Below are 12921 nucleotides of genomic sequence, written 5' to 3'. Positions count from 1 at the left end.
ACATCTATGCCCAGGAAATTGACTTTGAAAGGCAGCATTTGTTAGGATGAATAAGTAGTGACTTCAGGGGCCTTGTCATCATTATTTGTGTGTCATTCTGAATATAAATCCTCCCCAAATATCATATTCCATGATGAGGGATCTCCTTTTCTAATTGTTGTGAATAGTGCCCTCATCAGAGTACCAAATCCATCCCTTTTTAAACTGTTTTGCTCCATTCTTCAGCAGCAGCTTTCTAGCACATATGTGGAGCATCTGGCACAGGCCTAGCCAGGGTCAGGTGCCCAGCCTATAAGCATTCTCTCTTAGTCTGCAAGAGCTTCTTAAAGAACCCCTGTCCCAATGTATAGCTGTAAAGCAGGTGACCATATGGTGTGTACCATCTAGGAAAAGTGATATGTTATTAGATAAATGCTGCTGGAAAGATTTGCAGTCTTCTCTTTTTGATTATTAATTACACACACACACACACACATATCCATCCCTAAAGTTAATGCTTTTAGTTTTCTATTTTCGGAAAAGTGTTTTTAAGTAGGAAAAGCTTGTGGTAGGGACCAATAAATAAATTACACTTTTCTTTATTAAATTTGAAGTAAACTAAAAGAGCTGAAGCAAGAGGTATCTTACTAAAGAAACCAAATCTGATGGTGAAAAATCAGAAGAAATATCATTTAAGTCAGTAAAGAAAGTCAGAGGGTTATGAGCAATACAAGATGCGATTTTGGGAGCTTTCTGGAAGAAAACTGTTCTTAGGTTTTTTTCCTACTAAATGACCGTGTACTGTAGAAGTTAGTTCCATGATGGTACATTTCTGAATCCCTTGCTTCTGATTTTAGTTGGTTTTTTTTTGTTTTTTTTTTTTTAATAATTATTCAGCTTTCCTGTCTTCATGTTTGATTTCTTTTTTTTTTAAGTGAACCTTTAAAATTTTTTTTAGATTTAGAATTCATGGGTACAGTACATTCTAAGCCATTGTTCTGTTAGCTGAGCTCACGTGTTTTGTCTTGGAATGCCTGACTTCCATGCTCTTTGTGATCTGGTGGAGTCTGTACATGAGCTTCAGTGTCAACAGCAACCCATGTCCCTATGACATGCATGTAGAGTGCTTTACCTGGAAACACGCTCTGCTTCCGGGCAGCCCTTCATTGTCTGCAGTTGCTTACTCAGGGGTTCATAATAATGACATAAAAATCCCCACTAGCTGTCTAATAGTATTTTAAGACTGCTTATCTATTAATAGGGTGTAAGGGTCCTTTCAGCAATTCCATGAGCATACTGTTCACTGGACCTCCTCTGGAAATGCCCCCAGACCTGTCCTGGCACAGGCAGTAGCCTGCGTACAGAGGCCATTTGCACGATTTCTCATCGCACTGCTGCCTCAGGGCACTTGGAAGTGACCCTCAGCAGTACAGTTGACACAAGCATTGATCCTTCTTCTGCACTGTTTCTGTATAACCTTTCATTTCAAAAGGAAAAAACATAGCACTACTCTGCGGAGCAGAAGTTTTCCAAATTCTTTGGTTACCCTTTTTAATCAGTTCTCTTTCAGAGTGAACACATGTTCTCAGCTACACTATGTGAGAACACAAGAAAGAGACCTTGCTTGTTCTAAGCACTAGACTTTCTATTTTATGTATTTTAAAGTCCGATCGTATTTCCTCCCAGACTTTGTAAACAGAAACCACTCTGGGATGGTTGGTACCCCTAGCAAAGCTGATCTCATCCACAGATTCCCACATATCTGTGTCTATTTATAGGTGTATTATGGAGTCAGTTGTGACAAGAAGGGTGATCTGGAAGTAATTCTGTTGCTTCCCAGAAGGCTAATGAGCCAGTCTCGTGGCATGTTTGATGCGTGAGTCCCTGGTGTCATGACAATTTCACTAGAATGTCAGTAAGCAGCCCAACTACCTCATGTGAAATTGGCTGTGGACAATCTGTGTCAGATGAGACATGTGTTAAGGTTGATTTAATCTGGTTAATAGAATGGACAACATAATGTCTCTGTAAAGAAGAAACACATTAGACCAGATGCCAAAGGCTACTATGTACATAGATTTCCTTGGATTGCTTTTTAAAGTCAGTGTTTAATTCTGCCCCCAGTATTCTCATCTCAGTTGGTTGTGATTTCATGGATCCATGCACTTTGAATATCTGTCACATGCAGTCCTATGTTACTTGTTCTTGTCCTTCAACATTTTGAGTGAGCATCATAATGACAGTAGAAAGAAAGTGACTGGTGGTTTGTTGATTCCTTAATTTTAATGGACATTTACTTAGAATATAATGTGTTGGAGCCTTTAAGGATCAACTGGATAAATGAGAATTTCATGTTTAGGTTTCATGTAAAACTCTGTCCAAGTTCATACTCTGTATTTTGTGGGAAGGGGGAACAAGGGAGGGATTTACTTTTTTTGCAAAAGTATTTGAAAACATTTGTCAGATTTTATATTCATTAGTTATAATAAACTTATTTTTCAAGTATTTTATCAAGTGCTTCTCTGGAAGATTTTTGTGTGGGGTTTTGTTTAGTGAATATACCAGTAATAAGTATCATTTACTGGAACACATACTACTTGCCAGGCATCATCCCAAGCTCTTTACAGATATTAATTCACTTAATCCTCCTAATCAGCTTTTAGGGCCAGTACTGTTATTAACCTGAAGTTACAGATGGGAAAACTGAGGCACAGTTGGGGAATCCCCTGGTCTTAGATCCCACAGCTGATGAGTAGAGCCAGGCTACACACTCAGGCAGCCTAGCTCCAAAATCTTTATAACAAACCACTTAGACCTAAACAAAAAATAATTTTGAAGCATCAAATGGCCACTACAATGGCATTGCCCAGGGTATTCTAAGCAGGCTAGAAAGACCAGCTGCTGTCACAGGTGGCTGTGTTCTTCAGCCTGGTTTAATTCTGTTTTCAGAGAAACCACAAATGCAGACCAAAGAGATGAATTTGCTGTGCAAAATGTTTGAGTTGCTGTTTGGTTAATTAGTTTACATGCAAAGCAGATACTTCTTTTTGTCTAAATCAGTTGGTGCTAAGGTAAGGTTGCACTTGTCAGGTGTTCACTCTCATATACTTGCTGGTGGATGTTAGGATGCCTGCAGATAGATAGGTGCATGTGGCTGGCACTGGAGTGCAACCCTGTCCACACCACCTCCTCAGGGAAGCTTCCCGCCTGTGCCCACTTGAGGCCTCCTCTCCAGCCACCTCTTTACATGAGCTGGGCTGTTTAGAATTGGGACAGGGAGGTTTGAAGGCAGAGAGAGAGAAACCAGTGAAGTGTGGTAGTGTTGGAGCAAAAGGGTCCTGTGGAGTCTGAGCTGGGGTAGCCATGTTGGGTCACGTGGAAGAGAAGGGAGAAGAGAAGGCCAATGGGGAAGGAAAGGATGATGCAGGCACACTAGAAGCAGGGACGAGGAATTAGATAGTCGCCAGGCACCAGCAAAACTCTGTTGAAGGCCAACTTTCCCTTTCCCGCTTCTAGCTCCTGCCCCAGAAGTCCTCCCCTTGAGAACTGTGTGGCTTTACAATAAGACCCCAGCCCTTTTGCTTACAGTGCTTTCAGCAGGTGTATCTAAAAGCACGTGTGTGTCTTTGTTCCACACCGAATATGGGCAAATCCACAAAAACCCAAGTAACATACACTGAAGAACCACCACCACTATCATTATTTTCACAGTGTAAAGTGGAAATGCCCATCCAGACCTGAAGTCAGTTTATGTGGGTTCTGCTTATTCCAAGTTATGTGCAATTCCCCTACAAAACTCCAGGAGCCTTTTTGTAATAGCTTTGTTCTTATCATAAGCATCAGTTCTGCCAAAGATGGTGGTATAACCAGGTGACCACCTCCTGCCTTCTCCCATACCTGCTGGGAGTAGAATGCTCAGAGAGTGTGAAGAATCAACTGCTCCACGCTGGGGTACTTGGAAACCATGACAATACAAGCTTCCTGGAGGATGAACCAAGGTGGGTTCAAGAGACCATGTTTGGACATCTGTCCTGATTTCTAGCAGACAGGGGAGTAAAGCTTCTTTGTGCTAATTTTAGGAACCAGCTGAGGAAAAGCAACAACTGCTGCTTCCTATTCTTCCAGAACCTGTGAATATGGGTATGTTTTCTACCTGTTTTATTACCTTCTGCAAGAACATGAATACACTTGCAAGATCTATGCTTAGTGGCTGCAGTGGAGGAAACTCAAAGAGCAACAAGGAAGAGAACCATCCTACAGTTAATATTTTTATTCTCACATTCTCATGGGTAGCTTAGAGATGTCCAAGACCCTTTTTATGAGCATACATATACATGTGTCTGTATCCATTCACACAGACACATCTTGACCATTGTCATCACCATCGTTCCAGAAGCACACAGTGGAGAGGTGCGTTTGGAGCAGGGATGGCTTGCTTTGATAAGAATTGATGAGTGTTGATGGTCTGACATCAGCATTGAGATCACAGTGACTGGTTTACTCTGTAAACACATTTCCTTCCTCAGAGAACAGGGCTGTCACTTCTATGCAAACACTGAGTGTGACCAATGTGAGGGCTTTTTGCTTTGACTTGACAGTCCAAGTTGTTGTGAAAAGTTTTTGGATGTTTTAAGGGTCAGACCCTGGCTCAGAGGCCTTCATGAGATCACCTTAGACATTCCCCTGACCTTTGTGCTTCATTGACCAAATCTCTTCCCCTGGCTTTTGTGAGTCACTGGGGGAGATGGATGATTCTCTGCCTGCTGCTGCTGCTGCTAAGTCGCTTCAGTCGTGTCCAACTCTGTGCGATCCCATAGATGGCAGCCCACCAGGCTCCCCCATCCCTGGGATTCTCCAGGCAAGAACACTGGAGTGGGTTGCCATTTCTTTCTCCAGTGCATGGAAGTGGGAAGTGAAAAGTGAAAGTGAAGTCACTCAGTCATGTCGGACTCTTAGCGACCCCATGGACTGGAGCCTACCAGGCTCCTCCGTCCTTGGGATTTTCCAGGCAAGATTCCTGGAGTGGGGTGCCATTGCCTTCTCCGGATTCTCTGCCTAGTTCTTCCTAATTTAGACCTAGTTCATTTCCCTTGCTAAATTAACTCATCTCCAGGCTTCAGAGAGCAGCCTCCATGCAGACAGCCCTGAAATTACACTTCAGGTGCAGGGTGCTCACATGGATTGTGGCCTTGGAGCTCCTATCCAGACCCACCTACCTCCTGATCATCAACCCTTAGATACCCTACCTTCATCTGAAACCTCAGTTCCAGATGTTGCTCCTTAAGCTTTGTCATCTAAGTCAGTGACACCACCATTATTCTAGTCTCTGAGGCAAGAAATTCAAACACCCTAAACTCCTCCCTCACTTCTTGACTCAATTTGTTACACTCCCAGTGGCTACAGCCTTGATCTCTGAATTCTGAGCTCTTTCAACCTGTTACTGTCTTCCAAACCTGATCCTTGATGACTCCATGCCATGGTTCAGGTTCCTTTACAGATTTGAAATGCCCTTTCCCCTTCCTGAAAACCCAGATTGAGTCTCTTCAGAAACTATCCAGACACAATAAATCCCAACCATCAATTTCACCTCTAAACACATCCTGCACTTCTAGATAATACTGCATAAATTAGAACTTTAAAAGGATGGGAAGTGTGACTACATGGGAACTTGACTAGTTACTACTGTAGCCGCCTCCCTCACCGAATCGACCTTCACCTTCTTCACAATAGTGTGCCCAGCGCCCAACTGTGCCTTCCTGTCCATGGGGGACCCCAGAGCTGTCTTAGCAGTCGGGCCTCACCTGCAGTGGTGCTCCCTGTTTTCTCCAGGTGTGTTAGTTCTGTTATCCAGTTAGATAAAAATATTTTGAACCAAAGTCATACACATGTCTTCAATTCCTTCTGCTTCCTTGGCTGCTCACGTAATATTTTGACCACTCAGAGTATAAATAATTTATGTTTTTTAAAAATATTTTGCCTTTGTTAATACAGGTATAAAATGTTTTGTAACTGGTACTTATGTGTATCAAATTATGAACAATCAGAAGGCAAAATCTGGCTCATAGTTCTCAACCCTGTTTAGTCCTTCCATCTGAGTCATTAAAAAGAATTTAAAAACAAATGACTAAAAACACTGATATATAGGCCCCTCCCAGACCACTTAAATCAATCTGTAGAATGCAGCCTTTGACTTGTGTTGCTAAAACCTCCCCAATGATTCTAATAGGCAGCCAAATTGAGAACTCCAGAACTGCTGGTTTAGGCCTTTAAAATTGTGCTTTGGGGTCTTTTAGGATAAATAAGGCCAGATCACAGAACCTCCATCCCCTAAAGCCTAACAAAATGAACTACCAAAATAAAAATTTAACCAGTAAAAAATTTCACCAGCGATGAAACGAAAGGAGCCCAATCTTGTCACTATGCCCTAAACTTAGAAATATAATTGCCAAAGAAAAAGACCACGTTTTCTGGCAAGAATGAGAAGAGTTCCTTATGCTGCCCCTATTGGGGAAATTTGCAAAATCCAGAATTTTCCTTAAAATCTCAGATTTTGGAAAGAAGATTGGAGAGTTGGGCACTTTCTCTGAGTGGGGCTAGTCTGTGTGTGTATGTGTGTGTGTGTGTGTGTGTGTGTGTGTGTGTGTGTTTAGGGAGAGGGGGTTTCGCTGAGGAAAGATGGGTGAACAAGAGACAGGAGCAAGCAGCCCATTCCTAATTTAAGGAAAAACCCACATCCCAAGGGTCTTATGTCTTCCGTGACAAGAGTAGTTATCTCTCTTCTCCATTTGGAGTTCATGGTGCTGCAGGACTTACTGTAACCAGCAGAGGGCAGAGCAGAGCCCAGCTCCTCCAACAAAAGCCTGTATACACAGCTCTTCCTCCCTACCCCGTACAGATGCACACGGACAGGCAGGGCTCGGGTTTGGCTGGTACACACTGGTGTGACTGTGCTGACTGTTATAATATTGAAATGCTTCTATGCTGCTGCTGCTGCTGCTGCTGCTGCTGCTAAGTCGCTTCAGTCGTGTCCAACTCTGCGACCCCATAGACGGAAGCCCACCAGGCTTCCCTGTCCCTGGGATTCTCCAGGCAAGAACACTGGAGTGGGTTGCCATTTCCTTCTCCAATGCATGAAAGTGAAAAGTGAAAGGGAAGTCGCTCAGTCGTGTCCGACTCTTAGCGACCCCATGGACTACAGTCTACCAGGCTCCTCCATCCATGGGATTTTCCAGGCAAGAGTACTGGAGTGGGGTGCCATTGCCTTCTCCAACCAGGAAGTAAATAACCACTATCTGAAGTGTCTCCACTTTGACTCCAGCTCCTCCCATGAGAACGATCCAACTCCAGACCACCCCACAGTCTACTATCTAAAGGGGCAACGTGGTCTAACAAGGCCCCTGCTGCAGAACTGTGGTCAACCTCTTTCCTGCTTATTCAATGTCTGTGTCATGCTAGTTATGAAATACTTTTAATATCATCCATGAAGAAAAGTATATAGCACACAAGCACACAGGGGAAGAGAAAGAGTTGTCAGATGAGATGGAAATAGCCAAGTAGAATACACCAACACTGTGTCAGAGCAAATAAATGGTCTGAACAGACCTACCTACCTTAAGCATGAGCATATGTAAATAAAATGACCTGGTAACCACATAAATATGCTACAGGCAGCAAAGGCAACAGAGTGGGGAGCAGAGGAAACTAATAAGAATTTACCTAAGAAACACAAGTTCCTACAGGTGTATTGTATTCTCAAAGAACATGAATTCAGTAAAATGGTTCAGTCGCTCAGTTGTGTCTGACTCTTTGCAACTCCATGGACTGCAGCATAGCTTCGACTAGATGGACCTTTGTTGGCAAAGTAATGTCTCTGCTTTTCAATATGCTGTCTAGGTTGGTTATAGCTTTGCTGCCAAGGAGCAAGTGTCTTTTAATTTCATGGCTGCAGTCACCATCTGCAGTGATTTTGGAGCCCAAGAAAATAAAGTCTGCCACTGTTTCCATTGGTTCCCCATCTATTTGCCATGATGTGATGGGACTGGAATGTTGAGTTTAAGCCAGCTTTTCCACTCTCCTCTTTCACCTTCATCAAGAGGCTCTTTAGTTCCTCTTTGCTTTCTGCCATAAGGGTGGTGTCATCTGCATATCTGAGGTTATTGCTATTTCTCCTGGCAATCTTGATTCCAGCTTATGCTTCATCCAGCCTGGCATTTTGCATGATGAACTCTGCATATAAGTTAAATAAGCAGGGTGACAATATATGGCCTTGATGTACTACTTCTTTCCCAACTTGGCACCAGTCCATTGTTCATGTCTGGTTCTAACTGTTGCTTCTTGACCTGCATACAGATTTCTCAAGAATGAGATAAAAAGTCAGATTACAGAGCTAAGGAAACAACTTGGCCAAAATAGCATTATTATAGAACATATAAATAAATTAGAAATAGCAAAAAACATGGTTGAAAATGGAATTGGTAGCGTGCAAGAAAAGGCTTGAGATGATTTCACGTGAATGAAGAATTTAAAAAATAAAGATTAATTCCTGAGGGGACAATTATAGAAAGACAAAGATATTTGAACATTAACGCCCCAAAAAAGAAACTGAAAAATTCACTGAAAGATAAATAAGACAGAAATTTTTTCCTGAAATGAAGGAATGAATCTTCAGATCGAAAAACTACATATGTTCTAGAGAATCTTACAGAAAGCACTTGACCCCTAAAACATAGCTCGATGAAATTAATGAACATCAAGAATGAAGAAAGAATTCTTTGCTGATTAGGAAGGAAATCCAAAGGGTCTCAAACTTCTTTACCGCCAGATTTAGTGGTTGGAAGCCGTGGAGAAATGTTTCCAAAGTTCTGAGTGGAGAAAAAGGAGTGACTTGGTATAATTTTTATTTTATTTTTTTAAGTGAAGTATTTACAGTGTTGTGTTCATTTCTGCTACATAGCACAGTGGCTCACTTATACTTGTATACATTCTTTTTTGTATTATTTTCCATATGGCTTATCCCAGGGTATTGAATATAGTTCCCTCTGCTACGCAGTAGGACCTTGTTTATGTATCCGGTATGTAATGGCTCGCATCTGCTAGTCCTTCCCCCACACCCCTTCCCGCTTAGCAACCACAAGTCTGTCCTCTGATGTCTCTGGGTCTGTTTCTGTTTCCCAGATAGGTTCACTTGTGTCATAGTTTAGATCCCACCTGTAAGTGATGTCATGTGGTATTTGTCTTTCTCTTTCTGATTAGCTTCACTTACTGTGATAAACTCTAGTTGTATCCATGTTGCTGTAAATGGCATTATTTCATTGTTTTTTTTTATAGCTGAGTAATATTCCATTATATCTGTGTACCACATCTTTATCCTTTCATCCGTCTATGGACATTTAGGTTGTTTCCATGTCTTAGCTATTGTGAATAGTGCTGCTATGAACACAGGGGCGCAAGTATCTTTTTGCTGCTGCTGTGGCTAAGTCGCTTCAGTCGTGTCTGACTCTGTGCAACCCCATAGACGGCAGCCCACCAAGCTCCTCTGCCCCTGGGATTCTCCAGGCAGGAATACTGGAGTGGGTTGCCAGGTCCTTCTCCAGTGCATGCATGCATGCTAAGTCGCTTCAGTCTCATCCAACTCTGTGCGACCCCATGGACAGCAGCCCACTAGGCTCCTCTGTCCACAGAATTCTCTAGGCAAGAATCCTGGAGTGGGTTGTCATTTCCTTCTCCATGTATCTTTTTGAATTACAGTTTTATCTAGATTTATGCCCAAGAGTGGGATTGTTGGATCATATGATAGTTCTATTTTTAGTTTTCTGAGGATTAAGTGTATTATTGCCAACCAAGTTGTCAAATCAAGTACTCTTAAGCATGCAGGAACTCAAAGAATGCAATACCCATGAGCCCTTTTTATGGGGTATATATCTATGTTTATAAACATGTCCTCTATTTTCTGTAAAATCTGTGTCTGTGTTAAAAAAATAAGTCAGGAATGATATTTAACTAAAGTTAATGATGGTTAGTTTTACATAGGTACTGATTTAGTTTTATTTTTTTCTTTATAGTTTATTATATTGCTTTTGTTTGATAACTATGCTATCCTTTTATTTTAAAAATAGGGGGCAGGAGGCCTATTCTAAAATAAGACTTATACAATCTAAAGCATTGTATAATGTGGGTGGACCCCTGGTATATGCTGCTCCTTATACATCATTTGCTTTGTAACTCCAAGTGAGGAACTTTAAATTTTTCACTTAATCACCACACTTCCTTTTTTCCCACTGGTTATTTTTCATGCGTAAGCTGCTGTTTCTTTACTCACATATTATTCATCTAAATATCCCGTCTTATACAACTCCTGAGTGTTATATTCTTTGGGGCTAAGGGGGGAAAAATGGAATAGCAGGATGGTACCTACTGACTTGCCCAGTGCATCTGAAACATGAAAAAATAGAAAAAAGAAGCCATTTGGAGTAGCTGACAGTCATCTTACAGGAGAAAGCCAGAAAGACTCAGCAACTTGGGAATTTTGCACATGAATTGGCTGCAGTCCATTGGAGATGCTGAAAGATTTCTTTCTTTGTGCTTCTGAGCTTGGAAATAAAATGTCAACCCTTTCACTGCCCGAGTGAAATTGCTGGGCAGTAGAGCTATAGTTCAGTACTAGCTTGTGCTGATCAAATTCAGCTGCCAGGGATGGCAGATGGGAGAATGCAGCAGTCACCTGTCTTCAGTAAGCATTTGTTTTCAGAACCATTCAACATTATGTTAGTGGAAATTCATGAGAGCCTGATATTCTACTATGGCTTGTGTGAGAGCAGGACCCTTTTATAAAACCCCAAATCCTTGACTTGATTAGAATAGAAAGATAATCACTAGATTATAGAACTGGAAGACTCCTTCATCTGTAGTGGTCATAATCACTATCCCAAAAGGTTGTTATCAGGATCAAATCAGGAATTGTGTATAATGTCAGGTCGCACAGTGTCTAGGTGAAGGTAAGAGCTCCAAAAATGATGGTGGTGATAGTAATAGTTGTTATTATTCCTGTTTCAACAGGAGGTAGAACTTTAAAGGCCATCATGGAACTTCCCTGGTGGCCCTGTGGCTAAGACTCTATGCTCCCAATGCTTCAGGCGCCCAGGTTCAATCTGTGGTCAGGGAACTAGATCCTGCATGCTGCAACTAAGATCTGGTACAGCCAAATAAATATTAAAAAGAAAAAAAAAGGTCATCATGCCTGGAGTTTTCCTGGCCAAATACACCTTTTCTTCCTTGGGCCACTTGTCCCTGCTGTCACAGAGGATCCAATGCTGCCTCTAGGGCAGGTCCCCTCCCTGCAGTGACTGTCTCGCCACTTTCAAAAAGGAGACCTTCACCTATTTCCGTTTCCATGGAGACCGTGGCATATCCTCCTGCTAGCCTGAGCTCTAGAGCCAGCTGTGAGGCTTCATAGCTATATCCGGGTTGGAGGATTCTGGAAGAACTCACAGGGCATTAGGGTGGACCTGACACTTTGTATAGGATATTCCCCCTCCCTCTAGAGGACATCTAATATATTTTTCTGCCCTAATCTCCTCTCCCCTTGCTCTGGAACACTTATTTCTTTGAGTGACAGCTCCTTCACTACTGTGAGTTCTGCTTGGGCCCACAATCACAGTACCCAGCCCTCTGGCCACAGCAGAGTGCATGTGGTCCAGAACGGGCTCATTGTGGGACTTCTCCAGGACAATGTATTTGGACACTTGGAGAGAGTATCCCTGTTATGGACTGCATGTTTGTGTCCCCCCAAGTTTATATATTGAAACCCCTAACCCCCAGTGGGATGATATTAGGAGGTGGGGTGTTTTGGAGATAATTAAGGTTAGATTACATCATGAGGGTGGGGCCCTCATGATAGGATGGGTGCTCTTATGAAAGGAAGACAAGGAGTCTCTGCCATGACCAAGAAAGCCCATGGAGGAAGGGGACCCCCACCAAGAATCAACCAGGCTGCCCCCCCGATCTCTGACTAACAGCCTCCAGAACTGGGAAAAATAAGCGTCTGTTGTTTAAGCCAGAGTATGGCATTTTGGAATAGCAGTCCCAGCTGACTAAGACATCCGTTTTTTCTAGGGTTACCAGCCTGGGGTGGCAGAAGACACTTATTGGCAGCCTGCCTCCTTTGGCTGTGTGGAGGCCTGTGACAGGAGGGGATGGGGGCAGCAGAGAGCTGAGGATGGCCACACAGAGGGTAGACAGCGAGAAGATGCAGACAGACGCTGCTGAGTGCTGGGTCAGACGAGGTCTGGGGCCATCTCTGCCAGCCCTACAAATCAACATACAAATCATCACTTCCCCCTTCATTTAGAGCTAACTGGAGTTGGGTTTCTGTCACTTGTAACTGTGGGAGGCCTAAGAAATTTTCAAATGAGTCCAAGACTTTGGCTAGATGACCATATTCTCTCTCAGTGCTTTTAGCCTCCACATAATACATGGATGTTATCTTTTGTGGCTAATAGAAGGAAAATGAGCAATGTGCTTAAAATGAGGGCCAGTCAGAGGTTTGATTAAGTCATAACTATTTCGTTCTGCAGCAGCACCAGCATGCTGGGCTGAGTTTTTGCTTTCTGTTAGCCTTTACTTCCTTCCTCAATTACAAGCAATGAATTTTTGTGTACCACTCAGAGAAGGCAATGGCACCCCACTCCAGTACTCTTGCCTGGAAAATCCCATGGACAGAGGAGCCTGGTAGGCTGCAGTCCATGGGGTCGCTAAGGGTTGGACACGACTGAGCGACTTCACTTTCACTTTCAGAACTGTGCCAAGAATTTCATACATAGTATCTCATTTAACCCTCAGAATAACTGGGAGGTATGTGCTAGATCTTTTGCCACCTGATGCAAAGAACTGACTCAGTGGTAAAGACCCTGATGCTGGGAAAGACTGAAGGCAGGAGGAGATGGG

At 42.8% G+C, this 12921-nt stretch overlaps 1 protein-coding gene across 1 annotated transcript in view; it reads left to right on the top strand.

Moving 5' to 3' along the window:
- Positions 1 to 2489, top strand: part of PLEKHA8 (pleckstrin homology domain containing, family A (phosphoinositide binding specific) member 8) — a 67134-nt gene extending 64645 nt beyond the window's left edge. The window contains exon 17 of the mRNA XM_010829431.1: positions 3 to 2489. The gene's annotated coding sequence lies outside the window, so the exon portion shown is untranslated. The remainder of the gene's footprint in view (positions 1 to 2) is intronic.
- The last annotated feature ends 10432 nt before the right edge of the window (positions 2490 to 12921 follow it).

The sequence above is a fragment of the Bison bison genome, unplaced genomic scaffold, assembly GCF_000754665.1.
Source record: "Bison bison bison isolate TAMUID 2011002044 unplaced genomic scaffold, Bison_UMD1.0 scf7180017858770, whole genome shotgun sequence".
Classification (NCBI taxonomy): Eukaryota; Metazoa; Chordata; class Mammalia; order Artiodactyla; family Bovidae; genus Bison; species Bison bison.
The sequence above is the reverse complement of the archived record's forward strand: the minus strand, read 5'-3'. Positions and strand labels throughout refer to the sequence as shown.